This window comes from Eschrichtius robustus, chromosome 3 (genome assembly GCF_028021215.1).
Source record: "Eschrichtius robustus isolate mEscRob2 chromosome 3, mEscRob2.pri, whole genome shotgun sequence".
NCBI lineage: Eukaryota > Metazoa > Chordata > Mammalia > Artiodactyla > Eschrichtiidae > Eschrichtius > Eschrichtius robustus.
Genome location: NC_090826.1, coordinates 107,194,995 through 107,216,462, shown reverse-complemented (window position 1 = coordinate 107,216,462; position 21,468 = coordinate 107,194,995). Strand labels below are relative to the sequence as shown.

Sequence of the window (21,468 nt, the reverse complement as noted above, 5' to 3'; positions counted from 1 at the left end):
TTTCTACTTGATCTTTTCTTATTGTTTCCATCTCTCTTATGAAATTAGCTCTGATTTTGCATGTTGTTTACCTTTTTCATTGAATGCCTTAATCTATTAATCATTGTTATTTTAAATTCCTTGTCAGATACTTTTACCATCTCTGTCATATCTGAGTCTGGTTCTGATGTTTGTTTTGTCTCTTCAGAATGTTGGGTTGTGTATTTTTTACTTTTTTGTATACCTCATAACTTTTTATATTTATTTATTTATTTTTGGCTGTATTGGGTCTTCGTTTCTGTGCGAGGGCTTTCTCTAGTTGCGGCGAGTGGGGGCCACTCTGCATCGCGGTGCGTGGGCCTCTCACTGTCGCGGCCTCTCTTGTTGCGGAGGACAGGCTCCAGACGCGCAGGCTCAGTAGGTGTGGCTCACGGGCCCAGTTGCTCCGTGGCATGTGGGATCTTCCCAGACCAGGGCTCAAACCCGTGTCCCCTGGATTGGCAGGCAGATTCTCAACCACTGCGCCACCAGGGAAGCCCCTCATAACTTTTTGTTGAAACTGAACAGTTAGGACAGTAGAGACTGAGGTAAATTTGGGGAGGATGAGGCTTGGAGATGAGCATGTCTTCCCTTCTGCTAGACCTCTAGTATGGGAGTTTGGGTTAATCTAGAGAGGAGTTGGCCTGAGTTTGGAGTTTGTTGTTGCTATGGTTACCTTCAGTGCACTACAGGCTTCAAATTTCTCTAGTGATTTCTTGTGCTTCGGGTTAGGCAAGTTTGTCAGAGTTTTATTTTTCTCAATTTTTACTCTCCCTGCCTGCTTTGTGTCTACCTTTCATACTACTACCCCCAGAGATAATCTGTTTCTTGATGCCACTGTAACAATTGTATTCCACTGTTAATTTTACTTATTGCTTGTTAGTGGGCTGGTGGGGAACTGGGGGGTGGGGTGGGAGGTGGGGGAGTGGGTAGATATCCTCTGATGTTCTGGTAAGGCTTAGTCTTAGGTACTGCGAACCTGGGTCTTGGGAGTGTGGCCTTTGCGAGTGATCCTGCCCCTCTGCCAGCTGTAGTGCTGGTCCTAGCACATAGCCTCTCCCTGAGTGGTAGAATTTTTGTCCCTGTCCCTTCCCAGCTGCAATGTTTTTCTACAGAGTCCTAAGATGATACTTTTTGTTGCTTTTGCCCTGCAGATTACTTTACTTCTGTAGGAAAAAATATGGTAAATGGGCCTGGAAGAAGTTTTTGCAGTCGTTGCTGTTCCCCCCGCCTTCCTCCCCCAGACAGCCCCATATAGGGAAACTTTCTCAATACTTGTTGGTCTTTGCTATGAGCATCTGATGGAGTTCATGGAGGAAAGCAAGAGGGTGAAAATCTTCTTGTCTATGGTACCCAGGGATTTCACACACTCATGCCAGCCCACACTTAGTGTTTAGTAATTCATTAAATTCACAGAGAAGTTGAGTCTTATCAGCTTACATGGTATCCGATGGCTTCTGTCCCAGGTAAAAAAAAAAATGCTTGGTTCCTATTTCTCCCTGCAAGAGTCTATGCCTCCCCAGTTCTCTGTTTAGTTGTTTACCCTGCAACTTCAATTCTCTAATGGGTTCAAGAAAAGTCATTAATTTGCATTATGTCCAACTTTACTGTTGTTGTTGCAGTGCTAGAAGCAACACTCTTTCCAGCTCTCTAAACCTCTGAGCTGAAGTTGGAAGTCTATACAACCATTTTTGAAAACTATTTGGAAAGTTTCTAATGAAGTCAAACATACAGTTACTCTGTGACCCAGAAACACCATTCCTAGGCACGTACCCGGGGAAAGTAGGTGCATATGTAAACAAAATGACTTGTATAATAACAATCAAAACCAATTTGTTCATAATAGTATAAACTAGAAATAAACACTATGACTATCAATAGGAGAATGGATACAAAAGTGTGGTATAGTCATATGATGGAATACTACATGGTTATTTAAAATACCAATATATGTATAAACACCGATGAATCTAAGACAAATTTTTTAACAAATAAAGGAAGAAAGACTTAAAATAATTTGTACTGTGGTAGCCATTTAAAATAAGTTCAAAGTTACCTCTGGATAACACTGATGGGAAAGGAGTATGAAGGAAATTTCTGAGGTGATGGAAATATTCTATATCTTAATTTGAGTAGTGGTTCATGGGTGCGTATATCTGTAAAAATTCATCAACCTATAAACTTAAGTTTTGTGCATTTTACTGTATGTGAAATATAATTCACTTTTTAAAAATAAAGTAAGAAAAAGATAAAAACAGGAGATATTTTTCATGCAATTTTCATTTCACTGTTGGTCAGAGCCAAGTGCAACCAATCACTAAGACCTCTTAGATATTTTCTTCCATTTTCTCATCTTTCTACTTCCCCTCTACTACAGTTACACTTCAGAAACTTATCACCTCTTATCTGGACCATTGTAACTGCCTTTAGATTGTTTCCCCGCCTACAGTCTTGCCTCTTCAGACATATACAAGCATAATGATTAAGGATTCACAATGATTAATTCACTCTCCTCAGTGATTAATTTGGAGTGAACCTGGTTGTTAGTCCCATGGGTCTTGGACTACAGATGAAAAGTAATGCTCACAATGTGCGTGTGTGTGTGTGTGTGTGTGTGTGTGTGTGTTTTACTGGGGGAGGTGCCATGTGTGAGAACACTGTCCCATAAGTAGGTTGGCAACCCAGGCAATACTGATGGCAGAAATCTCAGGTAAAACAGACAACATGGGTCTGTCCAGCCAAGGGCAAACAAGCTCATGGGACTTCTGTTGTCCTCATGTTTACAGGAGAAAAGATCCAGAGGTCTCTGGGACACTAGTGAAGTTCCCTGAGAGCTGTACTCCTGCCAGAGGAAGGAAGACTGCAGGATTCTGAGCTTTGCTGGCAGCCCCTTCACCTACAGCTGCATCCCCAATCCCTGGAGATTCCTGTTAGTTGCAGAGACCTGGTAAGTCAGCCCTGGCTGGTTGCTACCAAACTCCATCATTAATTCTAAGAAGCTGGTGATTTTCAGTTATAGCACAACCTTATTAGCTACCCCAGAGGAGGTGTTAGGGAAGCAGCTGCTTTGGGGAATAGGACTGGCATGTGGAGGCCGTGTCAGACCTGCCCTCTGAGCAAGCTCGTTGGAAAAAAACAAAAACTGAATAGTCCTCCAACAGGGGTCTCAGAAAATATCCTCTCTTTCCTCATGGGCAGCAGGGAGCCCAGGTGTCTAGGCTGCCTGGAAGCCAGACTTTGGTGTGAGAATGGGCAGGAATGTTGCCGGGTATCAACAATGGCCCAGAGACCACACACTAGGTGAGGGCAGACTGGAAGCAGGGGACATTTGGAAGGTAATAGCCTGTGTTTTAGAAAATTATCAGCTTTAAGAAACTGATAAAACTCTATAGATCCAGAAAATGCATGTGTACCCATGCACAGAATCTTCCATGTAATCCCATTGGGGTCATATAATTGTGAAACCCATCCCCAGAGTCCTTCATAGTCCACATGCCTTCATGTAAAACACCTTTGGTTGTCCAAGAGAGTAGTCTGAAAGCTAAAACCATATCAAAATGAAACTGTCTGTAACTGAAGGTGTAGAGTTTTGGAGGTTAGAGAAAATCCATGAAGCAATCAATCACAGAGAAGGAGACATACTTGGAACACTTTGAAGTTGATGGGTGGTGAGGATCTGAATCAGTTTGGGCAGGCTGGGGTAATTAATTAAAACAGGAAATAAATGAGGTATAGTACATATGGGGAGATGAGACAGTGGATTAGATCTGAATGATGTTGAGTGTTAGGTATCTGTGGGATATCCATGTGGAAATGCCCAATAGACAGTTGAAAATAAAGGATTTAACCTCAGGAGACAGGCTAAACCTGTTTGGAAATGGATTGGGAGTCATTGTCTTGAAGGTAGCTTTTGAATCCATAGCTGAACATGAAATCAACCAGAGAATAGATAAAGTAAGAAGAGAAGTAGGCTAAGGTGGGACTCTTGTGATCCCCAAAAGTTCACAGGGAGGTTGGTGGAAGATGTATCCAAGAAAGTTTACTGATACTCACCATTCTTTCCATGTTAGCTTTAGGCAACCCTTCACAGTAAAGTAATGTTAGAGTTGGGCTGACAATCTGCATGTTCTTTTAGAAAATCCTTATGTAATATGTGTGTACTATTATTTGTTTTCTCTGTCAACTGCATAGATGGATTTCAGTTCATTAAAAATCAGTAATGTGCATTTTCTCTTAACTCATGATATTGAAAACGTAGAGAAACATCTTCTTTTGTAGGTAGATATTTAGGTTTATTCTTAGAAAGAAATGAAATCTTTCATGGAAGGTGGTCCCACAAAGAGATAATGATGCATCATCTGTGTATAGCTAAATTATAAAAGTGAATTTTAAAATGTTTAGTGATTTTTTAAAATATGGTTTCTGAAGTTGTACACCCTGCTTATTTTAAATGTTTTACAATATGATTTGAAGTCCATCCCTGAGGACAAAATGGGGCAAAATATATAAAGGCAGTAGAATCAGAACTGACTGGCTAGTCTAATTTTTATGTGAGCTAGACTATGGGGTGAAGAGTGATATTTATTTCATTTTCCATAATCCCAATGCTCACACTGTATAGGGTAACAATGGTGAATCATCATCATCATCATCAACATCAAAATCCATCATAAACAAGCACCACTTACACACTAGAGTTTATGTGATACCCCGAACCCTTGCCTCTTGGAATTTGCATGCTATTGCACACAAATAGACAATCTCAATCTCAAACCCTCTGCTTTATGGTAATGAACTTTCTCTCCACTATTTAGTGAGGATAGATTTTATAGTATAAATAAATTGAGGACGAGGTTTCTAATGCTGGTTCTGTATACAAAAATGTCTAGCTTGAAAGAAATTTTGTTGAATTTAGTGTAAAACAGTAAGTTTTTCTTTAAAGATTAATATAAGTTCAGAATAACTCATCCAATCAAAAAATAAAACAAAACTCAATGAAGTACTTTGAAAAGAAACAACACTTTTACATACCTGAATTTAACCAAGATTTTCCAGACAAAGAAATGAATAGAGACACCCATTAGATAATAATAGCTAACACTCATGAAGTGTTTTATTGACTAACCTTAGGGGTTTATTTTCTTCAAGGAAACAAAATGGACATAATATAAACCGGGGTAATTGCTGTGATTGTGAAAAGCTTTACAGCACACAAGGAAAACATCTATTCATATTTAATTCCAGTAATACAAAGCAATGATTTAAAATTTAAATATCATTTTCATGGCCTAGTAAATTGTCTACCTACTTAAAACACACACACACACACACACACACACACACACACACACAATGATTAGTAAGAGCACTCAGGATAGTTTTTCTAAAAGAAAGTCCAGAAGATCTGAGGTGTCTGTATCAAAGTTAATTTATTGCTGCAGAATATAAGGTATTTTTGCTTTGGCCCAGATTTCTATTTGTACCCTTCCCCATCATATAGGCATGTAGGACCAGATGAAATATTCAGAAGTCATCAAATAGGCAAGTGCTTCTCAAATTTTATGTGCATATAAATCATGTGTATTTCCATCAGGTGAGGTGGATGAAGTTCCCTTTCATCTCAGCCTATGGTAATGATGGAAACATGACCTTGTTCTTACCTGTTCAGCTTTGGAACCCTTCCTACCAAATTTGTGATTATCAGTCAAAGCCACCTCAAAGTGAACAGTTTTCTTCTTTTGTACATACTGTAAATACCATCACTATGCCTCCCATTTAATCTTTAAACATGTCCTATGTGCCAGGTGCTCTTCATGAACTACTCCACGAATTCACAAAGCAATTTGAAATTATAAGTACTGTTATTAGCTCTGTTTGCAGTGAGAAAACAGAAGCTCAAACCTTTAAAATGGTATCCTGGTGATCTGAATTCAGAGCCTCAGTTTTGACCCCTGAGTAATACTCCTTCCCCTACTAATGGATCAATGATGTGGTCCTGGCTCACAGCTCTATTTGCCTGCTTTATTTCAAGTATTTCTTGGTAGTCCACTCGGCCACATTGTCAAACACATGTTGAATTGAAATCTTCTTACCCTTGTGCTTTATTGGCCTGATATCTATTCTTTCTTTGTCTTTTTTAGCCTTGCAACTTCTTGTTTCACTAACTTAATTTAGACTAGGTAAACAAGCATTTTATCATCTAGAGAGAGTAATGAGATCCCATCACGGGAGATGTTCAAGGAGAGGCTAGATTGCTACATCTCCTGCAAAGAAGATTGATTCAAGTCTTAAATGAAGATCCTTTGAGTTACTTCCACAGTTCCTTTCAGCTCTCAGACTCCATTGTTCTACCAATGTCATTATACATCTGAAAACATAACATTACTAAGACCTTGAAAATTTCATATTCCTATGAGTGGGTCAGACTTAATATTTTAATGTATTCTTTAGTTTTTGCCTACCTTTTACCTGGAAAATCCCTATTTAGCATTTATGAACGTCCTTTGGGATGGTAGCATTCCACATGACTGAAAACCTCCTTAGCCTAATGTTATGTCAGAGATAGATAGATAAATAGATAGATCCCATATTTTACTTAATGTTTACCTTTTACATTTTAGAGAACTTTTTATTTTGAAATACTTATAGAATCACAGGAAGTTACAAAGACATGTACAGAGAGGTCTCCTCATTATATTTTTATTTTATTATTTTTAAAATATATTTATTTTTTATTTATTTTATTATTATTATTTTTGGCTGCGTTGGGTCTTCATTGCTGTGCCTGGGCTTTCTCTAGTTGCGGCGAGCGGGGGCTACTCTTCATTGCAGTGCTCGGGCTTCTCATTGTGGTGGCTTCTCTTGTTGTGGAGCACGAGCTCTAGGCACGTGGGGTTCAGTAGTTGTGGTACGCAGGCTCAGTAGTTGTGGTGCACGGCCTTAGTTGCTGCATGGCATGTGGGATCTTCCCTGACCAGGGCTCGAACCTGTGTCCCCTGCATTGGCAGGTGGATTCCTAACCACTGCACCACAAAGGAAGCCCATCATTATATTTTTAAATTAAAAATTTTATTGGATTTTAAATTTCAAAAAAAGCACATGCTAAAAATTTCCTTGAGTCAAAGACATATTAAATGAAAATGGAATATCTTCACCTTTGCACCACCATTTGCCCAGCAACACTGTTAACAGTTTTGTGTGTGTCTTTCAAGTCCTTTGTTAATATGCATATATGATTGACCATATAAAAGAAGCCAGAGTACAAATAATCCCATCTTCCTTTCCATCCCTGCATAGTTTTGCCCAAAGTCCTATGATTGTCAAAAACAATAGCCCCAAATATAATAGTGGCTACTACTTATGGAGTACTTTTGATGTACCAGGCACTGGGTAGGGTGCTTTATACACACAATCTCAAGTATTTATCACAACAAGTTTATGTGTTTTATTGGGGTTTGCAAGGGAGGAACTGATGCTTAAGGTTGCACAGCCACTATTATCATAGCTTGGAATTTAATCCCATCTATCTGACTTTGAAGGCTATAATCAAAAGTTCATTGTACTGCTAGAACTTTCCATGGAATAAGAAATAAGAAAGAGAACCAAATAGGGAGAATATCTACACCTTTTAAATTTCCTGACAATTCAATAAAATCAGCATTAAAAAAACCCCATAAAAACAAAAAAAGTTACTGGTAATATCAGTCAAACCAATTTCTTGAATTTATACTATACTTACAGAAAGAGTTGAGTGATTGACTCTTGCTTTTCTACCATTATCCGTACCCCTAGGCAGCCCCATCATGAGAGCAGGAAGTGTTTATCAGACAAGGATTTCTCAACATACATCTCTGCCTCAAATGTGATATAGATGGTCATTTCCTAACCAGTGTATTTAGTCTTAGGTTTGAGAAGAGGGTGGCTCTATAGGGATCCAACAGGAAACTGCACCTGTCCGCCAGCCTATCCCATGGACAGCAGAGAGCCATTGTTAAAATTTGAGTTCCTTCTTATGAATGTGATTGTCAGAGTGGAGAAGGGCTGGCCTCCACTGATGACCTCTCCAGGAGAGGGAATCTCAGGTCTTTGACCCCACCATCATGGAGGCTCATACTCTCAGTGGCATCTGATCCCACTGCCTACTGAAGCTGAATGCGGAGCCAAGCCTTGGGGTGCAAAGACCACTTACAAAAAACCCAGGTTGAAGTCAGTGGAAAAGGGAAAATACAAAATCCAGCACTGTAGTCAGGCCCAGAGAGAAAGAAGAGATTGAGAAAAAACATCTCAGCTGAATCAGGAGGACGTTTCTGTCCAGGGGTTCTGGTGCAAACAGCTTTCTGACCAGAGAAAAATAACATTATATGGGGTTATAAATGTGGCACCATGGCCCCTTTGCCTGTGGTGGTCTTACTGTTCTCCTTTCCCATAAGAAGTGGTTCCAATGGAGACCACGTGGTGGCTATGGCTCAGTTCCCAACCACAGAGCAGCAACTCTGCTTCATTCTTTCCCAATCAATAAATCATCTCAAAGGCAAATGAGTGAGAATGAAATTATAAGGAATAACCCTGAATCTATGAGATTTCTAAAAAGAAACTATAGGAGAAGAAAATGACTCACAAGCTACAAGGCTTTATTACAGTTAATAAGTTGCTTGCAACACATTTCCCAAACACCAGTGTGTTGCAACATAAAGATGAGAACCCCCTAGTTAGTGAACAAAGGGAGTTTCCAAATATGTTTTATGCAAATTTAATTACATTTTATTTAAACAAGTGTGCCCTTAATGTCATACTATAATGTAGCCTAAGAGATAATGCTTTCTTTCTGTCTTGCTTATCAAAATTAGAGTAGGAGTAATACTATGCATTATACATTATTTACCATGAAAAACTTTCTCCTCATATTATCTTACTTATTCAGGCCTCCTTCAGGCTTTCAAATAGATAATCACTAAGGTCATTTTAACTCTGGTTTTATTATTACTATTATAGACATTGATACACACAAAAATGATATTAAACCTATGCATTACATAAATGCCATGAAAATATGTTTAATATTTTATAATATGCTCTTAAGAAGTAAATATATCCTGACACTTGGCAGTATTTTTCTCAACTGTGATGGTAACTAAACTACTTACCACTGACTCTTGCCAAAAGCCTTGGATTTCTGGCTTTGGTGGCAGGGCTTGGTGCTCTCACTCTAGTTCCTGGACTGGAAAGGTCACTCTTTGTAAAACAGGCTGTTGATTGCCATGCATCATGAGAGGGACCTTCCATTCTAGGAGCTGCCTTGAGCATGCTCATTTCCTAACGCAAGAGTTGAAAATCCTTCTTTGATATCTCTAGGAACTCATTTTTCCAGAATGGACATTTATAAGTGCCTATGGACTGACCTTTTGGGAGTACCCATGTGATCTCTCTCTAAGCAGCTATTCCGGGACTCCTCAGAGTGCAAATACAACTCAAGGGCAAAAGCCTGAATAGAAACTGTAGAAATGAAGTGCAGTTGATTCTCTTGTGATTCATTAAAGTCGTGGCAATCATTTTCTCCCAGCATGCAATGAGGAGATCAGCTTCTCATCTCTTTTGGAACATTTGTGGGTGAATTTCAGTGCTAGATTTTTTGTTAGGATGTGGGTGGCTAAAGCCTGACAGACTGCCTTCTCCTCCTTCCCATTAGGAAAAGAAAGGAGATGCATGGATGTAGGTTCATTTAGTTGGGATTCTACAAAGCACCAGGGAATTTTCTCCACTTGTTCTGGTAGCCATGGCCTTGGATCTTGGAACTAGACTCCTCATGTTGCATGTTCAACTGGACATGTATCTGAAGCTACAGTACTAACAGCATATCTGCTCTCTTGGCACCAAGTCATTTCTTTTTTTTTTTTTTTAATTAATTTATTTATTTATGGCTGTGTTGGGTCTTCGTTTCTGTGTGAGGGCTTTCTCTAGTTGTGGCAAGCAGTGGCCACTCTTCATTGCGGTGCGCGGGCCTCTGACTATCGCGGCCTCTCTTGTTGCGGAGCACAGGCTCCAGACGCGCAGGCTCAGTAATTGTGGCTCACGGGCCCAGTTGCTCCATGGCATGTGGGATCTTCCCAGACCAGGGCTCGAACCCATGTTCCCTGCATTGGCAGGCAGATTCTCAGCCACTGCGCCACCAGGGAAGCCCCCAAGTCATTTCTAATTAGGTCTGCTCACCTAGATGTGGTGCTTCCTTTCTTCCCCACCAGCATCCTTATGTCTTCATGTCCCCTGATTTCTGGTTCTGCCATTTCTCATGACCTGGTGATGACACTGTTGATGTGGGTTCTAAAGGAAAAATTGCAGAGCCATCAAACAGCTCTGTAGGTCATAGAAGGGGAGAAGGCTATGTGTTTGAAAATCTTGCAGTATTTTACCCCACCAAAATTAGAATATAAACATTAGACAGGGTGAAGAATTAAGTCTCTAAAGTTTAAAAAATCCCGTTAGCAACATGGGTTTTTCCATATGTTAAGGAGAAGTACAGAACTGGTGCTTATGAAAGACCTTAGAATCATTAGCCATTAGTGAAGTACAAAAAAAAAAAAAAAATCAATGAGATGCCACTCTACCCACTAGGATGGCTATCACCAAAAAAACTAATAACAAGTGTTGGTGAGGGTGTGGAGAAATTGGAACCCTCAAACACTGTTAGTAGTAATGTAAAATTATGCAGCTGTTTTGGAAAACCGCCTGGCAGTTCTTCAAAGGTTTATGCATAGAGTTACTATATAACCCAGCAGTTCCACTCAGAGATACATACTCAAGAGAAATAAAAATATAAATCTGCAAAAACTTGTACACAATGTTAATAGCAGCATTATTCATAATGGCCAAAAGGTGGATACAATCCAAATGTCTATCGACTGATAATTGGATAAATAAAATGTGATGTATCCACACAGTGGAATATTATTTGGCATCAAAAGGCGTGAAATACTGATACATACTACAACATGGATGAAGCTTGAAAACATGATGCTAAAGGAAAGAAACTAGACACAAAAGCCCACATATTGTATATTTCCATTTATGTTAAATCCCAGAATAGGCAAATCCATAGAGATAGAAAGTAGATTAATACTTGCTTAGGGTTGGAGGTTTTGGGGGGAAATTATGAGTGACTTCTTATGGATATGGTACTTGTTTTGGAGTTGTGAAAATCAGTTCACTGGAAAGAACACAATGAACATGAGATTACAATGTGTCGAATGCTCAGCACAGTTGTAATTGTTTGCCCTGGTAGAATGGAACACAACAGTTGTAAAGAGATGCTATATTGAGAAAGCAATGTCAGCCAGAACGTCCATTTTTTTCTACACACAAGAAATTATCCATAATTAAGTTCATCACTACTAGACCTGCCTTACAAGAAATGCTAAAGGGAGTTCTTTAAGTTGAAATGAGAGGATGCTAACTAACAACTTGAAAACATATGAAAGTATAAAACTCATAGTCAAATTCTAAATGCTCTCATACTGTAATAGTGGTATAAAAATTACTTTTAACTATCATAAAAGTAAAAAGACAAAGTATTCATTATAACTATAGCTACAATGATTTGTTAATGGATATATAATATATAAAATATTTGAATTGTGATGTCAATAACATAAAATGCGGAATTATGAGAAGTTAAAGTGTAAAGTTGTATGCAGTCAAAGTTAAGTGTTATCACTTAAAGTTAAGTTGTTATCAGCTTAAAATAGACTGTTATAACTATAAAATGTTTTATGTAATCCTCATGGTAACCACAAATAAAAAACTTGAAGTATACACATAAAAGATAAGGAGAAAGGAATCAAAGCATACCTTTACCCAAAAAAGCATCAAATCACAAAGAAAGACAATAAGAGAGAAAGAAAGAAACTACAAAACAGTAAAGAAAAATTTGCAAAATGGAAATAGCAAATCCTCACTTATCAATAATTTCTTTAAATATAAATGGATTAAAATTTCCAATCAAAAAACACAGAGTGGTTAAATGGATTATTTTTTTAAAAGCTAGAACAATATACTGTCTACAAGAGACTCACTTTAGTCTTCAGAACACACGTAGGCTGAGTGTGAAGGGATGAGAAAAGATATTCCATGCAAGTGGCAATGAAAAGAGAGCAGGAATGGCTATACTTAGACAAAATAGACTTTAAGTCAAAAACTGTCATGAAAGACAAAGAAGACAACTGTACAATGCTAAAGGGGTCAATTCATCAAAATGATATAACTGTTATAAATATATATATCCCCAACGTCAGAGCACTTAAATATATAAAGCAAATTTTAACAGAACTGAAAGGAGAATTAGTAATACAATAATAGTAGGGAATGTCACTTTCAGCGATGGATAGATCATCCAAACAGAAAATCAATAAGAAAACAGCAAAGTTGAACAATGCTATAGACCAAATTGACCTAACAGACATATACATAATGTTCCATCCAACAGCAGTAGAATATACATTCTTCTTAAGTGCACATGGACCATTCTTCAGGATAGATCATAAAATAGGTCACAAACCAAATCTTAGCAAATTTAAGAAGATTGAAATCATATCAAATATCTTTTCCAACCATAATGTTTAGAAATCAGTAACAGGAGAAAATTTTGAAAATTCATAAATAGGTGGAAATTAACACACTCTCAAGTAAACAGTGGGTCAAAGAAGATAATCAAAAGAGAAATAAAAATGTCTTGAGATCAAAAAAAGAAAATACAGCATACCAAAACTTATGGGATGCTGCAAAAGCAGTTCTAAGGGAAATTTATAGTGATAAATGCCTACATTAGGAAAAAAAAAAAATCTCAAAAAATAATGTAACTTTGTACCAGAAGAAACTTGAAAAACAACAAACTAAACCTAATGTTAGCAGAGGGAAGAAAATAACAAAGATCAGAGCAGAAATAAATGAAATAAAGACTAGATAAAAATAGAAAAGATCAATGAAACTAGGAGTTGGGTTTTTGAAAGATAAACAAAATTGACAAAACTTTTGCTAGACTAACAAGAAAAAAAGGAGAGAAGACAAATAAAATTATAAATGAAAGAGGAAACATTGTAACAGTTACCACAGAAATACAAAGAATTGTAAGATACTATTATAGACATTTATACACCAACAAATTGGACAACCTAGAAAAAAATGGATAAATTCATAGAGCATACAGTCTGTTAAGACCAAATCAGAAATAGAAAATCTGAGGAGACCAATAACAAGTAAGGAGATTGAACCAGTAATCAAAAATCTCCCAGCAAGGAAAATGTCAGGATGGCTTCACCAGTGAATTATGCCAAACAATTAAAGAAGAATTAATACTAATTCTTCTCAACTCTTCCAAAAAATTGAAGAGGAGGTAGTACTTCCAAATTCCCAGCGTTACACTGATACCAGAGCTAAACAAGTACACTACAAGAAAATTACAAGACAATATTCCTCTGAACATAGATACAAAATCCCTAAAAAAAAAAAAAAAAAAAAAAACAACTAGCAAACTAACAGCACACTAAAAAGGATCATACACCATGAGCAAGTGGGATTCATCCCTGGGGTGCAGTGCTGGTTCAATATATGCAAATCATTAAATGTGATATACCACATTATAGAATGAAGAATAAAAATTATATGTTCATCTCAATTGGTGCAGGAAAAGCATTTAACAAAGTTCAGCACGCTTTCATGATAAAAAGTCTTAACAAATTAGGTATGGAAGGAATGTACCTCAACATAATAAAGGCCATATATTGACAAACCCACAGCTAACATCATACTCAACAGTGAAAAGCTGAACCCTTTTCTTCTAAGATCAGTAACAAGGCAATGATGCCAACTCTCATCACTTCTATTCACTATAATACTGGAAGTCCTAGACAGATCAATTAGGCAAGAAAAAGGAATAAAAGACATCCAAATTGGAAAGGAGGAAGTAAAACTGTCTCTGTTTGCAGATGACATAATATTATATACACAAAACCCTAAAGACTCCACCAAAAAAACTGTTAGAACTAATAAACAATTTAATAAAGATGTAGTATACAAAATCAGCTTACAAAAATTAGTTTCATTTCTATGCACTAATAGCAAACTATATGAAAAAAGAAATTAAGAAAACAATTCTGTTTACAATAGCATCAAAAAATACCTAGAATAAATTTTACCAAAGAGGTGAAAGATCTGTACACTAAAAACTATAAAACATTGATGAAAGAAATTGAAGACACAAATAAATAGAAAGATATTTATGTTCATGAATTAGGAAAACTAATATTGTAAGATGTCTATACTATGCAAAGTGATCTACAGATTCATTGCAATCCCTACCAAAATTCCATTGGCATTTTTCACAGAAATAGAACAAATAATCATAGAATTTGTATGTAATCACAAAAGGCACCAAATAACCAAAGCAATCTTGAGCAAAAAGGACAAAGCTGGGGCATCACACTACCAGATCTCAAAATAGACTACAAATTTATAGTAACCAAAATAGCATGATCATAAATGGAATAAAACAAATGGACCAATGGAACAGAATAGAGAGCCCAGAAATAAATCCATGCATTTATGGTCACTTGATCTTTGGCAAAGGTACCAAAACACAAAATGGGGAAAGGAAAGTATCTTCAATAAATGGTATTGGGAAAACATTATCCTCATGCAGAAGAATGAAACTGGACACTTATCTCACTCCGTATACAAAAATCAACTAAAAATGATTAAAAAATGTCAAATCTGAAACTAAAACTACTAGAGGAAAACATAGGGCAAAAGCTTCTTGACATTGGTCTGGGCAATGGTTTTTAGATACGACCCCAGAAGCACAAGCAACAAAAGCAAAATAGACAGATGGGATTGCATTAAGCTAAATACACTTCTGCACAGCAAAGGAAACAATCCGGAGAGTGGAGAGAAATTTATGGAATAAGAGAAAATATTTTCATACCATACATATGATTAAGAAGCTCATATCCAAAATATATAAGGAACTCATAGAACACAATACTGAGAAGAAAAACCTGATTAAAAAATAGGCAAAGGACCTGAATAGACACTTCTCAAAAGAAGACATACAAATGGCCAACAGGTATATGAAAAAATGTTAAACATTACTATTCATCACAGAAATGCACATCAAAATGAAAGTGAGATACCATCTCATGTCTGTTAGAATGGCTATTATCAGGAAGACAAAAGATAACAAGTGTTGGCAAGAATGTGGAGAAAAGGGAACACTTGTGCACTGTTGGTAGAAATGTAAATTGATATAGCCATCATGGAAAACAGTATGGAGGTTCCTCAAAAGATTAAAAATAGAACTACTATATGATCCAGTAATCCCACTGCTGGGTCTATATCCCAAGGAAATGAAAAGAGTCTAGAAGAGATATCCCATGTTCATTGAAACATTCACAATAGCCAAATATGGAATCAACTTAAGTGTTCATGAGCAGATGAATAGATAAAGAAAATTTGATATATATGTACAATGGATATAGTCAGCCTTAAAAAAGGAAGAAAATTGTGTCATTTGTGACAACATAGATGAACCTGGAGGACATTATGCTATGAAATAAGCCAGGCACAGAGAGACAAATACTGCATGATCTCACTTATATGTGGAATCTAAAAAAGTTAAACTCATAGATGCAGAGAGTAGAATGATGGTTACCAGGAGCTGGGGATAGTGTGGTGGGGAAAACAGGGAGATGTTTGTCAAAGAGTGCAAAGTTGTAGTTATATAGTTTGGATGAATAAGTGTGGAGATCTAATGTACTTCATCATGATTATAGATAATAATACTGTATTGAATACTGGAGGTATGCTAAGAGAGTAGATTTCAGGTGCTCTTATCACAAAAATTTGGTAACTGTGAGAAGATGATATGTTTTTAAAATTTATTTTATTGAAATATAGTTGATTTACAGTGAGGTGTTAATTTTTGCTGTACAGCAAAGTGGTTCAGTTATACATATGTGTACATTCTTTTTCATATTCTTTTCCATTATGGTTAATCACAGGATATTGAATATAGTTCCCTCTGCTATACAGTAAGACCTTGTTGGTTATCCATTCTATATATAATTTGCATCTGCTAACCCCAGACTTCCAATCCATCCCTCCCCTCCCCCCTTCCTCTAGGCAACCACAAGTCTGTTCTGTATGTCTGTGAATCTGTTTGTTTCATAGATAAGTTCATTTGTGTCATATTTTAGATTCCACATATAAGTGATATCATATGGTATCCATCTTTGTCTTTCTGACTTACTTCACTTAGTATAATAATCTCTAGATTCATCCATGTTGCTGCAAATGGCATTATTTCATTCTTTTTTATGGCTGAGTAGTATTCCATTGTATATATGTACCACATCTGCTTTATTCATTCATCTGTTGATGGACATTTAGGTTGTTTTCATGTCTTGGCTATTGTTAATAGTGCTGCTGTGAACATAGGGGTGCATGTATCTTTTTTAAGTGATAGTTTTGTCCGGATATATGCCCAGGAGTGGGATTGCTGGGATGGCAACTCTATTTTTAGTTTTTTTGAGGATGTTCCATACTGTTTTCCATAGTGGCTGCACCAACTTTCATTCCCAGCAGTGTAGGGGGATTCCCTTTTCGAGGGGATGGTATGTTAATTTGCTTGACTGTAATAACCATTTCATATGATATGATATGTATATGCATATCAAATCAACATGTTGTATGCCTTAAATATACACAATTTAAAAATGGTTAAAAAGAATTATTTAAAATGATATTTTAATAAATTAAAAAGTTATCATACAAATAAATGTGATCAACTGGAAAAAGAGAAAAAGAAAAGACAAAAAGAGATTCTCCAGAATGAAAAATATTGATCTATTCACTGATATTACTAGAGAATTCACCTTTTCCATCCACTTCCTCAGGGCCCCCTTGATCTCCTTTTTTCTCAGGCTGTAGATGACAGGGTTAAACATAGGGGTCACAACACAGAATGGCACAGAGACTAGGATGTCCAGGATGTAGCTTATACTGGGTCTGTTATAGTTAAAGTTGGCTGTTCCAAAGAAGACCACCACCACAGGGAGGTGGGATGCACAGGTAGAGAAGGCTTTACTCCTGCCCTGGGTAGAGGGAATGCTAAGGATGTCAGAGATGATGAGCATGTAGGACACTGCAGTAAATAGGCAGGAGCTCAGGCCAGTGGTGGTGCTGGCCATATGGAACACAGACCCATTGAGAGAGGTGTCTGAGCAGGAGAGCTTCAGGAGCAATGGGATGTCACAGAGAAAGTGGCTGACCTGGTTGGGTCCACAGAGAGTGTCAGCACTGTGTGTTTCACAGAATTCTCTAGCCCATACAGTCAAGTTCCACTCAACAAATATACGCAGACCTTCAGACTCATGAGGAGCAGATATTGAAGAAGGTGGCAAATGGTTACATATTGGTCATGTCACAGCAGCCAACAAGACAGCGTCAGCACCAGCACCAGCACAGGTCACAAGGAATAAGATCTGGGAAAGACAGCGCTCATACAAATTGGTTTTCTTCTCCTAGAATAAGTTCACCAGCATGACCAAAATGGTGGTAGATGAGTAGCAGATGTCCAAGAAACTCAAAGTGCTGAGAAAATAATACATTGGCGTATGGAGGGCAGGATTGACTCTGACCATTGTTAATGTGAAAGTATTTCCCAGAAGAGTTATCAGATAAATGATCAAGAAGACCAGGAAGAATGATCCTTATAATTCAGGATGGTTGGAATGTCCTAGGAAGATGAATATAGCCACCACACCTTGATTTTCCATTTCTTTGAGTTCTTTCTCAATTGAAATGAAAATTAGGAAATGAAAAGACAACAAGATACAGGGACAAACACAGGGAGAACTAACACTCATCCTTTATTTCATGGATTAAATTACATCTCTTCTAGATAGTGTAGTTTGACACTTTGAGACTAAGATATATGCATTCCACCTCATTCCCATGCTCCTTTGCCCCTGTGATTACCTGTCATGCCTTCACTATTACCTATTAGTTCGTTTGACTCCCCTATCAGTCTATAATTTCTATTAGGTGAGGGATATATCTCTCATTAATCCATATGTACTCTATAAAACTTTTGTGAGAATTAAGGAAGGAAGGAAATTCAGTCTTAAGCACTGACATTGAAAAATAGCAGTTGATGAATTAAACTAGAACCAAAATATTTTTCTTCCCAACCTCCTTCTTCCCTGGGAAGAAGTCACAATATCAAATTCTAATTTACTGGGTATGAAATAGCCTCCATGACCTTTTCCCCCTGGTGTTATTCATGAGAATTTGTTACATTCTGTGGCAGAAGGGAGTTTGCAGATGTAGTTAAGGTTATTAATCACCTGACTTTAAAATACAGAGATTATCCTGTATTATTCAAGTGTGCCTTATCTAACCACATGAGCCCTTAAAAGCAGAGTAGAAGATGAATTCAGAGATTCAAATCACAAGTAGAATTCTATGTGTCATTGTTGGCTTGAGGATGAAGGGGGCCATGTGTTAAGGTAACGGTTTAACAGTTGGTCCTAAAATCATAAGAAACTAAATTTTTCTAACAACCTGAATAAAGGTGAAGGTGGAATCTTCCCCAGAGTCTCTAGATAAGAACCCAGTCCAGATGACACACTGTGATTTCAGTTTGAGCTAGGCTCATGCTGTGTACTTCAATGAGGCAGAGCACCCAGCTGAGCCATGCTGTGCCTGGCCTTCTGACCCACAAAACTGTGAGATAATAAGTAAGTGATTTTAAAGGAAATGCTTTCAGCTTTTCACCATTGAGTATGATGTTAGCTATGGGCTTCACATATAAGATCTTTATTATGTTGAGTTGTGTTCCCTCTATATACACTTTATTAAGAATTTTTTTAAATTGTAAATGGATGTTGAATTTTATCAAAATTTTTTTCTGTATCGATTGAGATGATCAGGTGGTTTTTCTTCTTCAGTTTTTTCATGTGGTGTATCACATTGATTGATTTTCAGATATTGAACCATCTTTGCATCCCTGTGACAAATCCCATTTGATCCAGGTATATGATCCTTTTAATGTATTGTTGGATTTAGTTTGCTAATATTTTGTTAAGGATTTTTGCATCTATTTTCATCAGTAATATTGGCCTATAATTTTCTTTTTTTTGTGTGATATCTTTGCCTGGTTTCAGTATCAGGGTGACATTGGCTGCATAGAATGAGTTCATTCCTTCCTCTGCCATTTTTTGGAATATTTTGAGAAGGATAGTCATTAACTTTTCTCTAAATGTTTGTTAGAATTCACCCGTGAAGCCATCTGGTCCTGGACTTTTGTTTGTTGGAAGTTTTTGTTTGTTTGTTTGTTTTTGTCTGTTATTACTGGTTCAATTTCATTACTGGTGATTGGTCTTTTCATATTTTCTGTCTCTTCCTGATTCAGTCTTAGGAGATTGTGTATTTCTAGGAATTTGTCCATTTCTCTAGGTTTTCTATTTTATTGGCATATGTCTTTGTAGTAATCTCTTATGATCCTTTGTATTTCTGTGTTATCAGTTGTAACTTCCCCTTTTGCATTTCTGATTTTATTGATTTGGGCCCTCTCTCTTATTTCTTGATGAGTCTGGCTCTAGGTTTATCAATTTTGTTTATCTTTTCAAAGAATCAGCTCTTAGTTGCATTGATCTTTTCTATTGTATTTTTAGTCTCTATTTTATTTATTTCTGCTCTGATCTTTATGATTTCTTCTATTAACTTTTGGGGTTTTTTCTTTCTTTTCTAGTTCCTTTAGGTATAAGGTTAGGTTGTTTAATTGAGATTGCCTTGTTTCCTGAGGTAAGCTTGTATCATTATAATCTTGGTTATAGACTTGGATGTCTGATTAATTTCCCAGGTTAGGGACATTTTCAGCTATTATGTCTTCATATATGTTCCCTGTCCCTTTCTCTTTTTCTTCTCCTTCTGGGATTCCTATAATGCAAATGGCAGTATACTTGATGTTGTCCTAGAGGTCTCTTAAACTGCCCTCATTTTTTTTTTCTTTTTTCTTTTTTCTGTTCATCTTCAGTGATTTCCACTTCTCTGTTTTCCAGCTCATTGATTCATTCCTCTGTATCATTTAGTCTCCTGTTTATTCCTTCTAGTGTATTTTTTATTTCAGTATTGTATTCTTCATCTCTCTTTGGTTGTTATTTATATTTTCTAATTTTTTGTTACAAAATTCTAACTTCTCACTGTGGGCATCCATTCTTCTCTGAAGTTCTTTGATCATCTTTATGATCATTACCTTCAACTCTTTATCAGGTAGATTCCCTATCTCCACATCACTTAGTTATTTTTCTGGGGTTTTATCTAGTTCCTTCATTTGGAATATGTTCCTCTGTCATCTCATTTTGCCTAACTTGCTGTTGTTATTTCTATTTATCTGGTATGTTGGTTATATTTCCCGATTTTGGAGAAGTGACCTTTTGTAAGAGACATTCTGTGCACCCCAGCAGTGCACACTCCTCTGGTCATTTGAGTTATATGCTCTAGGGATGTCCATTATGTGGGTTGTGTGAGTCCTTCTTTTGTGGCAGGCTGACTACTATGAGTGGTCTGGTAAGCATAGCTGGCCCTGGTCCAGTTGGTTTCCAGGTCCTGCCTGTGTGGGGCTGCCAGCCACTGGTTGGGGCTGGATCATGAGGCAGGTGTCTGTGGAACCCCAGGGGGCCCCCAGGCTAGTGCTGGCTCCCTGGTCAGTGGAGTCAGGTTCCAGGAGATCCCAGGGCTGGTGCCTGCTGACCAGTGTGTGAAGCCGGGTCCTGGGGCTAGTACTAGCCCACAGGTGGGCAGAGCTGGGTCCTGGGGTCTTGGTGCAGCGTCTAAAGTTCCCACAGGTCATGCAGACTGCTGTTAGGTTGGACCAGTGCCTGACACAGCTGGCTGTAGGGTTTGGGGTGTCCCAAAGCTTGTGTTGCCCCTTGGTGGATGGGGTCAGGGCCAGCCAATCCCAGGGCAGGTGCAGGCCTGCTGATTGGTATGTTGGTTCCTGCCATGGCAGGCTATATGGCTGCAGTTGTCCTGGGGTTTTGAGGTAGTTTTTAATGTATATAGAAGAAATATTTAAGATAGGTGAGAGCAAAAGAATGTGAAGCATGGTAAGGTTTCTCTGTATCACTTGAATTGATAAAATGTTGATACATGTAGACTGTGATAAGTTATGCATATATAATGTTATACCTAGACAACCACTAAAAATATTATACAAAGTGATACACTCAAAACACTATAGGTTAATCAAAATGGAATTTTTAAAAGTTCAAGGCACAGAAAAAACCTCTAGAGAAGTAAACATCAGAGAAAGCATTACAAAACAAAAAATACAGACTTAATCCCTAACATATCAATAAGTATATTAAATTTAAATTATATTGGTCTATATATACCAATTGAAGA

General features: G+C 37.4%; 1 pseudogene; it reads right to left on the bottom strand.

The window, feature by feature from the left end:
* LOC137760639 (olfactory receptor 5AP2-like) overlaps positions 1 to 17,837 on the bottom strand; it is a 28,877-nt pseudogene extending 11,040 nt beyond the window's left edge.
* Between the last annotated feature and the right edge of the window lie 3,631 nt (positions 17,838 to 21,468).